The sequence below is a fragment of the Tursiops truncatus genome, chromosome 16 (genome assembly GCF_011762595.2).
Source record: "Tursiops truncatus isolate mTurTru1 chromosome 16, mTurTru1.mat.Y, whole genome shotgun sequence".
NCBI classification, from domain to species: Eukaryota; Metazoa; Chordata; class Mammalia; order Artiodactyla; family Delphinidae; genus Tursiops; species Tursiops truncatus.
In genome coordinates, this window is record NC_047049.1 from 49,410,861 (window position 1) to 49,426,154 (window position 15,294).

Consider the following 15,294-nt stretch of genomic DNA (forward strand, 5'->3'; position numbering starts at 1 on the left):
GAAAAACTATAGTACAATATCACAACCAGGATAATGACATTTACATATTCTAGATATAGAACATCTCCCTCACTGCAAGTATTCCCTACGTTGACCTTTTATAGCCATGCCCACGTTCCTCCTGCCCTAAATCCCTCATTAACTCTGGAAACCACTAATCTGTTTGCAGTTTTATAATTCTCTCAAAAACGTTTTATAAATTGATTCATACATATGTAAATTTGGGGGACTGGCCTTTTTCACTCAGCATAGTTCCTTGGAGATTCACACAGGTTGTTGTGTATATTGCTAGTTCATTGTTTTTAATTACTGAGAATTTTCCTTGGAATGAATGCACCACACTTTCTTTAACCACCCATTGAAAGACACTTGGGTTATTTCCAGTTTTTAGCTATTACAAATAAAGTTTCTACTAACATCCCTGAATACATTTTTGTGTAAACACGAGTATTCATTTCTCTGGGAGAAATTCCCAGCAGTGTGGTTGCTGGGCCATATGTAGGTGTATTTTTTTTTTTTAATCTTGAATTTTCTTTTATTTTTTTATACAGCAGGTTCTTATTAGTCATCCATTTTATACACATCAGTGTATATATGTCAATCTCAATCTCCCAATTCATCACACCACCACCACCACCCCCTGGTAGGTTGACTATATGTTGACTTTAGTTTTTTACAAAACTTCCAAATTGTGATCCATTTTTTCAGTATTCACCAGCATTTGACCTTATCACTATTTTAAAAATTATTATAGCCATTCTAATAGGTAGATAGTGATACCTCATTGTGGTTTTAATTTTCATTTTCCTAAAGACTAACAATGATGAACATCTTTCATATGCTCATCTATACCTCCTCTTCAATGAAATGTCTCTTCATGTCTTTTCCTCATTTTCTAATTGGATAGTTTGTTTTTTTCCTGTTGAAATTTTTGATTGTTCTTTATATATTCCAAGTACTAGTCATTTGATGGATATGAAGTCTATGATCTTTTTAAAATTAACTTTTGTATATGGTGTTTGATTTTTTTTAATGTTGAACCAGCTTGCATTCACAAATAAACCCCATTTGGCTGTAGTATATAATTAGTTTTACATATCACTGAATTCTGTTTGGTAATATGTTGCAAAGGATGTCTGCATTTATATTCATGAGGGATACTGCTTTTTAGGCTTCTTCTTTTGTACTGTCTTTATCTGGTATTGGTATCAGGGCAATATTAACTTCATAAAATATATTGGGAAGTGTTCCCTCTTTTTATATTTTATGGAAGAGATTATGTAGAATTGATGTTAATTATCTTTTAAAATAAATTTATTTGCTTTTATTTTTGGCTGTGTTGGGTCGTCGTTGCTGTGCACGGGCTTTCTCTAGTTGCGGTGAGCGGGCGCTACTCTTCATTGTGGTGCATGGGCTTCCCATTGCTGTGACTTCTCTTGTTGAGAAGCAAGGGCTCTAGGTGCGCAGGCTTCAGTAGTTGTGGCACGTGGGCTCAGTAGTTGTGGCCTGCGGGCTCTTGAGCTCAGGCTCGGTAGTTGTGGCGCATGGGCTTAGTTGCTCCATGGCATGTGGGATCTTCCCAGGTCAGGGCTCGAACCCGTGTCCCTTGCATTGGCAGGTGGATTCTTAACCACTGTGCCACCAGGGAAGCCCCATTAATTATCTTTTAAGTATTTGGTAGAATTCTCCAGTGAAACCATCTGGCCCTAGAGATTCCTGTTTGTGGAACTTTAGAATTAGGAACTCAATTTCCTAAATAGTTATAGGGTTATTCAAATTATTTACTTCATATTGGCTGAAGTGAGGAAGTTTGTGCTCTTCTAGGAATTGGTTAATTTTATTTAAGTTGTCACATTTACGTGTGCGAGTTGTTCATAGTATGCCCATGTGTGTTAAGTTCTCTATGGCTGCTGCGACAAATTAATATAAACTTGGCGGCTTAAAGCAACAGAAGTTTACTTTTTCACACTTCTGGATAAAATTAGTCCAATATAACTTTTATTTGACCAAAACAAGCTATCAGCAGGACCATGCTCTCTCTGGCAGCCCTAGGGAACAATCCATTCTTTACCTTCTTCCAACTTCTGGTGATATTTCCTGACTTGGGGCCATACCACTCCACTCCCTGCCTCTGTCATTACATGTCTACTCCTCTTCTGTATGTATCCAATCTCCCTCTGCTTCCATCTTATAAAAATACATGTGATGGCATCTAGTGCTCATCTAGATGATTCAAGATAATCTCTCCATCTCAAGATCATTAATTTAATCACTTCCACAAAGACCTTTTTCCTAAATAAGGTAATATTTACAGGTCCTAGGGATGAGGACCTGTTATCTTTGAGGCCACCATTCAACCCGCCACACCTTATTATCCTTTTTATGTCTGTAGGGTCTGTAATAATATCTCTTGTTTCATCCCTTATGTTGGTAATTTGTGTCCTCTCTCTTTCTCTTCTTTTGGCCTACATGGGGCTTGCACAGCTTCTTGAGTCAGTCATTTTGTCTCAGCCCTTGTTTCTTCCAGTACTTTTTCTACCCTGCCTCTCTCTCCTCTCCTTCTGAGACCTAAATGGCACAAATATTAGAGATCTTTAGATCATTAAATATTAGGACCTGTTAGAGTCCCACCTGTCCATAAATTTTATTCATTTATTTTTCAGTCTATTTTTATTTCATTGTTCAGACTGAGCACTTTCTATTGGTCTATCTTCAAATTCACTGATTCTTTACTCTCGCCTCTCCCTTCTGATGTTGAGTTCATCTATTGAGGTGTTTATTTATTTATTTATTTTAGCTACTGTAATTTCCAGCTCTAAAATTTCCATTTGGTTCTTCTGTTTCTTTGCAGAGATGTTCTTTTTATCCACTTTTTTCAAGCATGTTCGTAATTGCTAGCTGAAGAATTTTTATTTTGGCTGCTTTTAAATCTTTTTCAGATAATTCTAAGATCTCTGTCATCTTAGTGTTGGCATCTAATGATCATCTGTTTGCATTCAGTTTGAGATCTTTCTGGTTTTTGGTATGATGAGTGATTTTTTTCATTGATACTTTGACATTTTCATTTGATCTCCTTCCTGGGTTGCCTCTTGATGTGTTGGCTCAATGGATCTTGTCATTGGAATTTATATTTAGGCTGTGATAGTCCTCCCACCCACTCTTTCACACACACCTTTGAACAACCCTTCCTTACTCAGATAGCACACATCTCTCTCCCCAGTATTCCACTACTTTAAAAGTAAAATTTGAAGCATTTTTATCTTAGCTCCTTCATAAATCTGGTTCCATGAAACTTGGCATTTTCACAGAATTTCACTGGTCCCAATCTCCCGTGAAATGAAAGTCTTCTTGTTATGAGGTTGCAGTAAAACTGCTGTCTCCTTTAGAGTCCCCTCACCTCTTTACTTATGCATTTGTCTCTGACTTATCTAACTCAAAAGAACTACAGGTAAGCCAGTTAGTTACATATTAACTTGGATAACCCTGAAACAGAAATAGCACCAAATGTGTGACCAATGCTCGTGAGTCAATAAATAGAAAGCCAGGTAGGAAGTAGAGTGGGTGAATATGAAGGCATGTGGTTTAGAGTGAAAAAAGGTTTCAGGTGACACAAGAATTGTAGAAAGGTGACAGTAAACAGAGGGATTGCTTTAATTCATGTTAGAGGTCATTTCATTTCTAAACCAATACATTTTCAGTTTGACTTTTCATCTTGACTTGAGCATAGACAATGGTTGTAAAGGCAAATTTCAGGGGCATGTGAGTTAATTGTTCATCAGATTAGGCCAGTCTCCAAAATGTCATTTGCTGCTCTATCCTGCCAAGTAGACCTAGTTTCACACTCACAGGACTTTAATATCAGGGCCCAAGAAGATTTGCACCTCCCAAGATCTGAAGTAGCTCAAAGCAGATTTTCTCCTTGACACATGAACTTCATCAGTTAACCTGCCTCACAGTAGTTCTCAAATACAGACCCTACATGGGGTATTTGCTCTTCTGCTTCTTCTAGCCTCAGCCTCAGTAAAAATCAAACAGATAAACAAATACAGGCTTGAACTGAATTTCAACAGCATTGCTAGATAAATCTTTCAGAGTTTATTTGATACTGGCTGTGTGTATAATATAGCCTGTTTTTTTTTTTTTTTCCTCCTCCTGTTTAGTTTCCAGGTAGTCTTAGGTTTAAGTGTTGGCCTAGGGACTTAATACCACCCCTGCTCTTCATATATAAATCAGAATTACAAGATCCCTTGGCCTTCTGTTCTTCCTGCCTTGTAATGCGCCAAGAATGGGAAGTAGATGTACTCTTCAGGCTCTTTCATGCTGTGACACATCAGCTGAAAATGACATCCGGGAAAAGGCTGTGTTCTGATCATAATAAATGTGTTACATAATAAATGAAGCTACAGTCTCATGTATTGTCTGTGAAGTGTGCTACATAACTTTTCTCTACAGTCATTAGCCTTCATTTTAATGTTTCTCTTTCATTAGCTTTCCTGAGCAAAAAAGCTGTAACATTTTTTTTAACATCTTTATTGGAGTATAATTGCTTTACAATGGTGTTAGTTTCTGCTTTATAACAAAATGAATCAGTTATACATATACATATATCCCCATATCTCTTCTCTCTTGCGTCCCCCTCCCTCCCACTCTCCCTATCTCACCCTTCTTGGTGGTCACAAAGCACCGAGCTGATCTCCCTGAGCTATGTGGCTGCTTCCCACTAGCTATCTATTTTACGTTTGGTAGTGTATATATGTCCATGCCACTCTCTCACTTTGTCCCAGCTTACCCTTCCCCCTCCCCATATCCTCAAGTCCATTCTCTAGTAGGTCTGCGCCTTTATTCCCGTCTTGCCCCTAGGTTCTTCATGACCATTTTTTTTTTTCTTAGATTCCATATATATGTGTTAGCATACGGTATTTGTTTTTCTCTTTCTGACTTACTTCACTCTGTATGATAGACTCTAGGTCCATCCACCTCACTACAAATAACTCAATTTTGTTTCTTTTTATGGCTGAGTAATATTCCATTGTATATATGCGCCACATCTTCTTTATCCATTCATCTGTTGATGGACACTTAGGTTGCTTCCATGTCCTGGCTATTGTAAACAGAGCTGCAATGAACATTGTGGTACATGACTCTTTTTGAATTATGGTTTTCTTAGGGCATATGCCCAGTAGTAGGATTTCTGGGTCATATGGTAGTTCTATTTTTAGTTTTTTAAGGAACCTCCATACTGTTCACCATAGTGGCTGTATCAATTTACATTCCCACCAGCAGTGCAAGAGGGTTCCCTTTTCTCCACACCCTCTCCAGCATTTATTGTTTGTAGATTTTTTTAATGATGGCCATTCTGACTGGTGTGAGATGAGATCTCATTGTAGTTTTGATTTGCATTTCTCTAATGATTAATGATGTTGAGCATTCTTTCATGTGTTTGTCGGCAGTCTGTATATCTTCTTTGGAGAAATGTCTATGTAGGTCTGCCCATTTTTGGATTGGGTTGTTCGTTTGTTTGATATTGAGCTGCATGAGCTGCTTGTAAATTTTCGAGATTAATCCTTTGTCAGTTGCTTCATAAAGCTGGAACATTTAAAGCTAAGTAATGCAAAATGTTTAAGCAATGCTGCTAGGAGCCAGTGTCCTGGAGATATTGTATATTGAACAAGTTATCACCATCAAGTATTCCCCAGGCACTGAGGCAGCAGATTTGATCTTGGGCATTTGCAAAAAGCATTTCAGATGTGGTCCCTTAATCAGATAGCTTAAAGTCCCAGAGTTATAATACTGGTATTATAATAAAATAAAATAGAGTAAATGTAAACATATGGCAAATAAAGGAAAAGGTGGGAGAGGTAGGTAGGTAGATAGATAGATAGATAAACTGAACTTAGGTAGAATACATTCAAGTAACAAATATATTGTCAGTAGACTCAATAAAATCTTGCAGAGTATGCAAAGTTAAGGGGCCATATGGATAATTAAGAAGAGAAGGCTTGAGCTGGACCAGTTAAGCAAGATTTTGTGGAAGAATGATTATTTCAGGATTTCCTTGCAAGCATTCTAATAACATGTAAGGCATGTTTGGGCTAAGTTTCCAAGTCAGAGGAGCATGATGTAAATTCATTTATGAGATGTCAAAGGGTTGGGCTGAATTGTGGCTTAAGAGACATGGGAGATTAGGTGAAATTCTGAGTATGGATCATAAATGTACAGGACCCAAAGGATATCCAGACAATATGGTTAAAAATTTGGGCCAAAAAAGGGGGGGATTATTTATCTAACAAGAAGCTTTTGAGACATAGCTCACTTAGCTCATACCATTCAGAATCTCCAAGGTTGGCTATTTCCAGAGCCTGTCATTCCTGGAATAAACACATAGGAAGCTTAGTCTCTGGTTTACTGAGTTATTCATGATCTGGCAGCCCGGTGGACTTGCTTAGAAGACCAGGATCAGGGTCTAGGACTCCTAAAATCCAGGGAGTAAGCATCTGGGTGTCACTCAAGTCATTCACATCAGTTGAGAATCTTTTGGAAGCACAATGGTAAAGACAAAAGACTTGGAGTCTTGGAGTCTAGTCTCATCTCTGTGATTAGCAGATATGTGCCCTTGGGCAAATCATGCTGTATACGTGAGTCTCAGTATCTGAATCTAGAAAATGTGGAGTTTCTTCTACATTAGCATTTCCTAAACAGTCTTCAAAAAGCTGTTCAGTGGCTCGTGGTAGATTATATTCAAACATGGCCACAAAAGCTCCTTCTTCCATTCCATGTGCCACTTTGCAATGTGACTATTCTTCCATCAATAGTGGACATTAATTTATATGTCCCTTGAATCTAGCCTGGCCTTGTGACTTACTTTGTTTAATATTATACAGCAGAAATGATGTTATTTGATTTTCAAGGCTTAAGAAGCCTTATAGTTTCTGTTGTTTGTCCTGAGCCCACGTTGAAGGAAGATTTGGGGAGGATGAGAAACCGCATGGAGGAGAAGTGAGGTACCTCAGGTGGCACCAACTGCCAGACCATCTTGGAGTTTCCAACACAGGAAATCTACAGAATTGTGAAAAATAATCCATCATTGTTTTTTTAAGCCACTAAATTTGGGGGTTATTTATTATGCAACAATAGAAAACTGAAATGGTGTTCAATATCAATATGATTTTATTATCAAATAAATTAGTTGAAGATCAACTGAGCAGTATAAATAGGTTTCTCAGACTGGACTGTCAGAGCTTCTAATGTGCTGACATTGCTTTAAAACTCCAAACTGTGAGAGAGATTTGTATACCTTGTCTGCCAGACTTATTTAATCATTGTTTTCTCTAGAAAGCTGTCTAATCACTTGTGGGTCACAGTTTGGGAAACACTGATGTAGTTGAATCCCAAAGGCCCTGCCAGTTCTAGCATTCTAAAAATCTGCAAATGAAGCAGGGAGGGTTTTGGTCACTATTTCTTCTTGATTATCTTGATGACAAGAAAACTCCGTCCATAGTTGGTTGTTACCAAATTTCATTATGCACTTCCACTGAAACCATTTTTTAAACTATTAACAGAAGAAAGCAGTGTTGGAGCTATTAATGAGCAGTTAAATAGAGATTTAAGAGCTATTAACCTGCAGCTTGGTGGTGGAGTCTTGGCTGTCAGGTGGTGTGGGAGCCTGATGGATGTGGACCCATGAGAGGCTGTCACAATGATGAAACAAGCAAAGAGCAGGCTAATAGATTTATCTATTTCTTCTTGGCAGATTGTAATAGTATATGGAATTGTCCTGCTGATCTAGGGATCTACAGAAAGCTCTTAATAAAAAGAATGCGATTAGAAGAAAAAGAACTGCATTCTCTATACCCTATACTCTCTCAGACTAGTCAAATGATCAAAGGGTGTACATGTGATGCTTGTGTGCACATACGTGTGAGAGTAGATGTCGGTAAGGGTTTTGCAAGTCCTGTTTTTCATACTGATTAAATGTGGCTCTTTGTGCATATTTATGTTTATCAGAGTGTTTCTGACTTTGTCTGTTAAGTTTGTGTGGCCATCTGTACATACATTTTCTTTGTATATTCATGTGGTTTTTGTGTGTGGAGGCAAACATGCATACAGATAAATATGGCTGGGACAGTACGTGACTGATAATGATCCATGGTTCTCTGTGAACCTGCAGGGCATAATGTAAGGTGACAGGAATAAAACAAGAGCCACAGGAAAAGGAAAGGGGCCATTGGGACACAGTGGTTTCATGAGGTCAGTACACCATATAAGTACCTCCACTGAGGGGAAGTTTTGCCTTTGTCTGGGGGTGAGTGAACTGGCTCCCTGTCTTAGTGAGTTCATCCTCCATTGTGGTAAAGGAGATCAGAGACAGCAAGTGAAAATGAATCAATAAGGAAATGCAAGCCTGGGAATCAGATCAGCAACTTCAATCTACTCCTGGCTATGACTGGCCCGATGTCTTATTTGAGATAGAAAGTTGAGAACTATAATAAATAAAGCTTTTTTTTATAGCTTAGAGAGGAAGAGAAAATTCCTCCGTTCTCTCCCCACTTAATTAAAATTTGCCCTAGGTAAACTATTACTCTTTTGTTTTTTGATAAATTAGTCCAATCCAAACTCATTTGGGTTCCTGTCATTTAGTAATTTCTAAATTCATAGAGGTCCTCACTCTTAAGTAGTTTGCAGCATTTATTTAGTGTCAAACCCTCCATTCACATTTTACATGCACTGTATTTTTTTTTTTTTAATATGTATTTATTTATTTATTTGGCTGCACCGGGTCTCAGCTGGAGTGTATGGGATCTTTAGTTGCGGCATGCATGTGGGATCTAATTCCCTGAGCAGGGATCGAACCCAGGCCCCCTGCATTGGGAGCGCAGAGTCCCAACCACTGCGCCACCAGGGAAGTCCCACATGCACTGTTTTATTTAATCTTCCTAACAGCTGAATTAGGTGGTATTGTTATGTCCATTGCACAGAGGGGCAAGTGAAATATGGAGAAGTTCAGGACCTGGTCATAGTCACACATCTGTGAAGATTTCAGATTCACAGCTATAGCGGATCGACCCCAAAACCCATGCTTCTGATAACTGCACTACACTGGTTCTCTTAAGAAGAGAATTGCCCAAGCTTACCTCCCATCATTTCTTTCTGCTTGGGGTCAGAACATGGGCATGGAAGGACTTTCATTTGGTTCCTTGGGGCTGATGAAAAAATCTGCTGGCTTTACCCCACTATACCTGTTTCTCAAGAGTATACTGAGAAAAACTGTGGTCACCTAATACACACACCTAGAAGTAAGGGAAGGTACTCTCCTTGGGTGGAATGATTTCCTCAACTCTGCTTCAAGTCCAACTACTAGAGAAGGAAGAGATACCCTGCTCCAAGAGCAATGGCTAGAAGGGGTCTGGAAAAAAACAACTGGGAGCAGGTCACTTGGCTCTATGACCCCAAGTAACAGTGTGTTGAGGCCTCTGGTAGCTAGGACAGGTCATGACAATTAATGACAATAAATCCATTTTAACCAAAAAAATCCCTGAAGCTCATTCCTTCTGGATCAACAATGTTCACAGCTTTCCATGGGGCAAAAATCAGCTGCTATGATCTGAGCAGCTTGGAGCATGTACTACCAGGTTTAATCTACAAGCCTTGAGCTTGTCAAACAGGCAGATACTAAGTAGGCTAGGAAGTTTCCATGAGGTTATAAAAAATTCACTTCTGCAGAAAACTTAGAATTAGCCCTTGATAGTGCTCTTCCTTTTGATTATAGATAAAAAGATGAGATAATAAAATCAGCATGAGCCTCTGGTCCTGACTTCCTAGGCTTCCCTCATAAGAAACTGACAACTTGTGGCCAAAAGGGGAAATATTTTGTTGGGTTAACTTGCAAAGGAGAAAAGAAAGGTGCCAACGTTTAGCAAACACCTACTTCCTACCAATTACTGTGATGGGAGTTCCACACACGTTGTCTTATTTGATGCTTATACCTGCCCTAGGTGGTATATAGGATTGTTTCTATTTTATATTTGAACCTCCAGGGTGTTACAGCTGATAAGAGGCAAAACCTGACACCAACATCAGTACATTCTCTGTTTTTGTTTTGTTTTGTTTTCCACTCTACATCTGCCTAATCCAGGTCATCATGTTATTATTTAAAAAATTTCTTTATCCCCCAAACACATAGATGCCTACTACCTCACTACCAAGGGGGAGCTTTGAAACTGGCAGAAGACAAAATGGCACACAGTGAAACAGGCTAGTCCGGTGGGATAGAAATTTTGTGGGAAAAGTGAAAAGATCCTAAACAGAACCTGACTGCAGAAAACCCTCCTTTGCTTTGGGGAGTGGGGGTCTTGTCTTCTGCATCCAGTAACTAAGATGGGACCCATGACTACCTTCTGCCCTTTCCTTGGTATATCCAAGGGTAGCCAGTAGGGAGCTTCAGAGAAAGGATGTCCATGCAGCGAGCCTCTGAAGCATGCCTTCAAGTGTCGGTCTTGGACTGAGACAACAGCTATCCTGCTTAGTCCACATAGGGCCAATCAGCTCATGAGAGTAGAAGCCATGTGGGCATGTGGAGCTAGAGCTCCTGCTGGTAAACAAGACAATGTCTCCGGCATACCCCTATGCATACATCCTTCCCCCATGTGGAGGGAAGTGTCAGGACAGGGATCCAGTATTCAGACATCTAAATTCTGGCATTATCTCTCATCACGTATTTATAATCCTGCTTTACACAGGAGGAAATTGAGGGCTCTGAGAGATAAGTAACATGAAACCAGTAAGTGATTGCACCAGGATTGCAGGAAGTCCGTCTGAATCTAAAGTCTATTATCTTTCTCCCCACCCCTCAGCTTCAGTCTAGGAAGTTGTCTGAGAAGGGCCTGGCAGTAGGTTATGGTTACAACCCCAAGACATGTACTGAATTATTATGTTCAGGGCTGACACTGTGATTTGCATTGCAGGATACAAAATTACGTATTGCCCCTGCCCTCCAGAAGCTCCTGATCTAGTGGAAAAGACTCAGTAGAGTCAAAAACAAACCATAAGAAGGGGGATAATAAAGGTTTATTGCAGAGATTTATAAGAATAAGACACATTAAGTTTATATTCTCCTAGGAGGCATGAAAGACAGTTTTATTGTAAAACCTGGTCTCTGAAGGAATGGCAGTTTCAAGAAATGGCAATACATAGGACCTTTCAAGCAGTGAGAACAATATGAACAATGACAAGGGGCTCGAAGCCTGAAGGACATATTCAGGGATAAGCAAGTATTTGGGGGGTCACTGCATCAGATGAAACAGAAGGAGACTGGAGAGGAGCTGAGGCTAGAAAAATAGTTTTGAATTCGAAAACAATATTAGCTGATAATAGAGAGGCTTCCATTCCAAGTAGTCTAGAGTGTATTCTTTGCTTAGGACCATATTCTTTGCATAACAGGGAATCCCAAAAGTTCCCTGGTGAAGGACTTTAGGAAACTTCTCTGGTGTCTGTGTAGAGGATCAACAGAGCAGGTGGAGAACTAGAGCCTGGGAGTTCAGGCAGGAGTGTTCATTTATTTAAGAGTAAGAATGATGGGTATGTTTCTCATCGTCTCACTCTGATCTTTGTCTTTCTGCCACTATGTGAGGCACAGACCCAAAGCCCTAGTATGAGCCTTTTCAAGCAATGGTTCACAGCTGGGAAGTGATGATTTTGCTAAGCATCCAGATTAAAGATTTAGGGTGGGATTATCGGGAAACCTGTCAGAGTTTAAAATATCTAGTTGCACAAAGAAATCTCTGTCTTCAGTGTCATAGCAAGGAACCAAAAGAGGGCCCCAAAGGCAGTGTCTCTGGCAAAGCAGAGGGGGCTATTCTCTTTTCCCTTAGGGTACTAAAGAGAGAATATTGACCACGGGATAACATTGTGCAGAAAGGGAATCCAGTCGTCGGGGCATTAGCCAACCAAGGGTGTAACCTGTAAGGAGACACCGGGTTCTGTTTCACAAAGGTTTGGGTACTGCAACTTAGTCTATCTACCACAACCTGTGCCAATGCTGGGATAAGAAGTTCAAGTTGAGTGTCAGATCTAACTGTTTCTAATAAAATTCTAGGCAGGCTTGGTTGTCTGTCTCCTTATCAGGCAGGTGAGCCTGGAATGGGTCTTCAGTGGACCCCAACAGACAGAAGGACAGCCTTCCAACCAGATACCCCAGGTGTGTCCAAGCCTGGTTGTACTCAGGTATTGGTTGAGTCTGGACTCCTGCCATGAATATCTGTTCAAGCCCCCTCGTCCTATTGGCTTTCACTGTAGTCCCCACCCCTCTAACCCATATGAAGGACAGGTCTTGTTCCATTTCCCCTGATAGAAGTAGATTTAGTGGAGCCATGTCACTACACCTTCCTGCCTATTAGTGCCATACTCCAGGGATCCTGGTATTTTTCCCATACTTATTAGGACAAACCCTTTGCTCACTAACTCCAACCCATGCTAGCCCAATGGTTCCTAAGCTTTTTTAAACAATGTATTTTGGGCTACGTTTTTTCTCAGTGGATCTTGGTCTACCTTAGGGTTTCGTTCTATTCTTGGCCCCACTAGACCTTGCATAATCCTACCCTCCAACCACTTAAAGTCACTTTTAAGTAGTGTGACCTTATGTAAGTTAAGACACTGCTCCCCATCTCAGTTTCTGTGTCTGTAAGTGAAGAAAAATGATACCTCCTTCAGAGCACCGTCAGGAGGATTAAATAACATCAAGCCTACAAAACTCCTGAGCACAATGGCTGGCATGACTCTGGCTACCCTCAGATCATGAGGGGCAAAATGGAGAATGGCGCTTCTCGGGGAGGGGATCAGAATGTGTGGATGAGAGTGGGAAACGTGGAGCCGTTTTTTCTTTCTCTTTTCAAGACTGATCTCCCTGCAAAATATTTAACTTCAAGACACTAGTCTGTGACCCGTTTTAGACACTATTGTCCAAGGCAGTCTGTGCCAGCTCAGCAGTTCACCCAACTCTGGCTGGAGTATGATGATCTCTTTTCCAACAATCTTTCACCCTTCCAGGTGCTCCCTATTTCTAAAGTGAAAAATTCTTAAAGGTAAGGATAGGAGTTGTGCTCCCAAAACATAGGCATCTTAATAATTTAGGCTGTGTCAGGTGCCCCTTCTATCTCCTACCACAACACTTTGCACTTGTCTCATCATAGGACTTGTTTTGCAACTGTAGGTTCTAACGATCCTCATCCCTGCAAGACTGTGACCTCTGAGGGCAGGTGGTATGTAGTTTTCCCTGTTGTACCACCTGGGAGAAAGCCAGGCACACAGTAGGGGCTCAAAGAACTTTTGTAGAAACAAATGCATGACTGAGTTAATGCAAAAGGTCCAAGGGACTCCATAATCTGGAGACTCAAAAACAAATGGAGAACTAACCTAAGTATTCATCAATGGAGGAATGGATCAAGAAGATGTGGTATATATAAACAATGGAGTATCATTCAACCATAAAAAAAGAAAGAAATATTGCCTTTTGTGACAACACACATGGACCTTCAGAGTATTATGCTGAGTGAAATACGTCAGAGAGGACAAATAGTGTACAATTTTATTTATATGTGGAATCTAAAAACAAAACTCATAAAAACAGACAAAAGATTGGTAGCTGCCAGAGACAAAGCGAGGGGGTTGGGAGAAGTGAGCAAAGTGAGTCAAAAGGAACAAACTTCCAGTTATACATAAGCCCTGGGCATGTAATATATAGCATGGTGACTGAGTTTGCAATACTATATTGGATATGTGAAAGTTGCTAAGGCAGTAGATCTTAAAAGTTCTCAAGATTGGTTCAAGATGGCGGAGTAGAAGGACGTGCTCTCACTCCCTCTTGCGAGAACACTGGAATGACAACTAACTGCTGAATAATCATCGACAGGAAGACACTGGAACTCACCAAAAAAGATACCCCACATCCAAAGACAAAGGAGAAGCCACAATGAGACGGTAGAAAGGGTGCAATCACAATAAAATCAAATCCCATAACCATAGAGTGGGAGACCCACAAACTGGAGAACACTTATACCACAGAAGTCCACCCACTGGAGTGAAGGTTATGAGCCCCACATCAGGCTTCCGAACCTGGGGGTCCAGAAATGGGAGGAGGAATTCCTAGAGAATCAGACTTTGAAGGCTAGTGGGATTTGATTGCAGGACTTCGACAGGACTGGGGGAAACAGAGACTCCACTCATGGAGGGCACACACAAAGTAGTGTGCAGATCGGGACCCAGGGGAAGGAGCAGTGACCCCATAGAGACTGAACCAGACCTACCTACTAGGGTTGGAGGGTCTCCTGCAGAGGCAGGGGGTCGCTCTGTCTCACTGTGAGGAGAAGGACACTGGCAGCAGAAGTTCTGGAACGTATACCTTGGCATGAGCCCTCCCAGAATCCACCATTAGCCCCACCAAAGAGCCCAGATAGGCTCCAGAGTTGGGTTGCCTCAGGCCAAACAACCAACAGGGAGGGAACCCAGCCCCACCCATCAGCAGGCAAGCAGATTAAAGTTTTACTAAGCTCTGCCCAGAAAAGCAACAGCCAGCTCTACCCACCACTAGTCCCTCCCATCAGGAAACTTGCACAAGCCTCTTAGATAGCCTTATCCACCAGAGGGCAGAGAGCAGAAGCAAGAAGAACTACAATCCTGCAGCCTGTGGAACAAAAACCACATTCATAGAAAGATAAACAAGATGAAAAGGCAGAAGGCTATGTACAAGATGAAGGAACAACATAAAAGCCCAGAAAAACAACTAAATAAAGCGGAGATAGGCAATGTTGCAGAAAAAGAATTCAGAATAATGATAGTGAAGATGATCCAGGACCTTGGAAAAAGAATGGAAGCAAAGATCGAGAAGATGCAAGAAATGTTTAACAAAGACCTAGAAGAATTAAAGAACAAACAGATGAACAATACAATAATTGAAATGAAAAATACACTAGAAGGAATCAATAGCAGAATAACTGAGGCAGAAGAATGCATAAGTGACCTAGAAGACAGAATGGTGGAATTCACTGCTGCAGAAGAGAATAAAGAAAAAAGAATGAAAAGAAATGAAGACAGCCTAAGAGACCTCTGGGACAACATTAAACGCAACAACATTCGCATTATAGGGGTCCCAGAAGGAGAAGAGAGAGAGAAAGGACCTGGGAAAATATTTGAAGAGATTATAATAGAAAACTTCCCTAACATGGGAAAGGAAATAGCCACCCAAGTCCAGGAAGAACAGAGTCCCATTCAGGATAAACCCAAGGAGAAACACACCGAGATGCA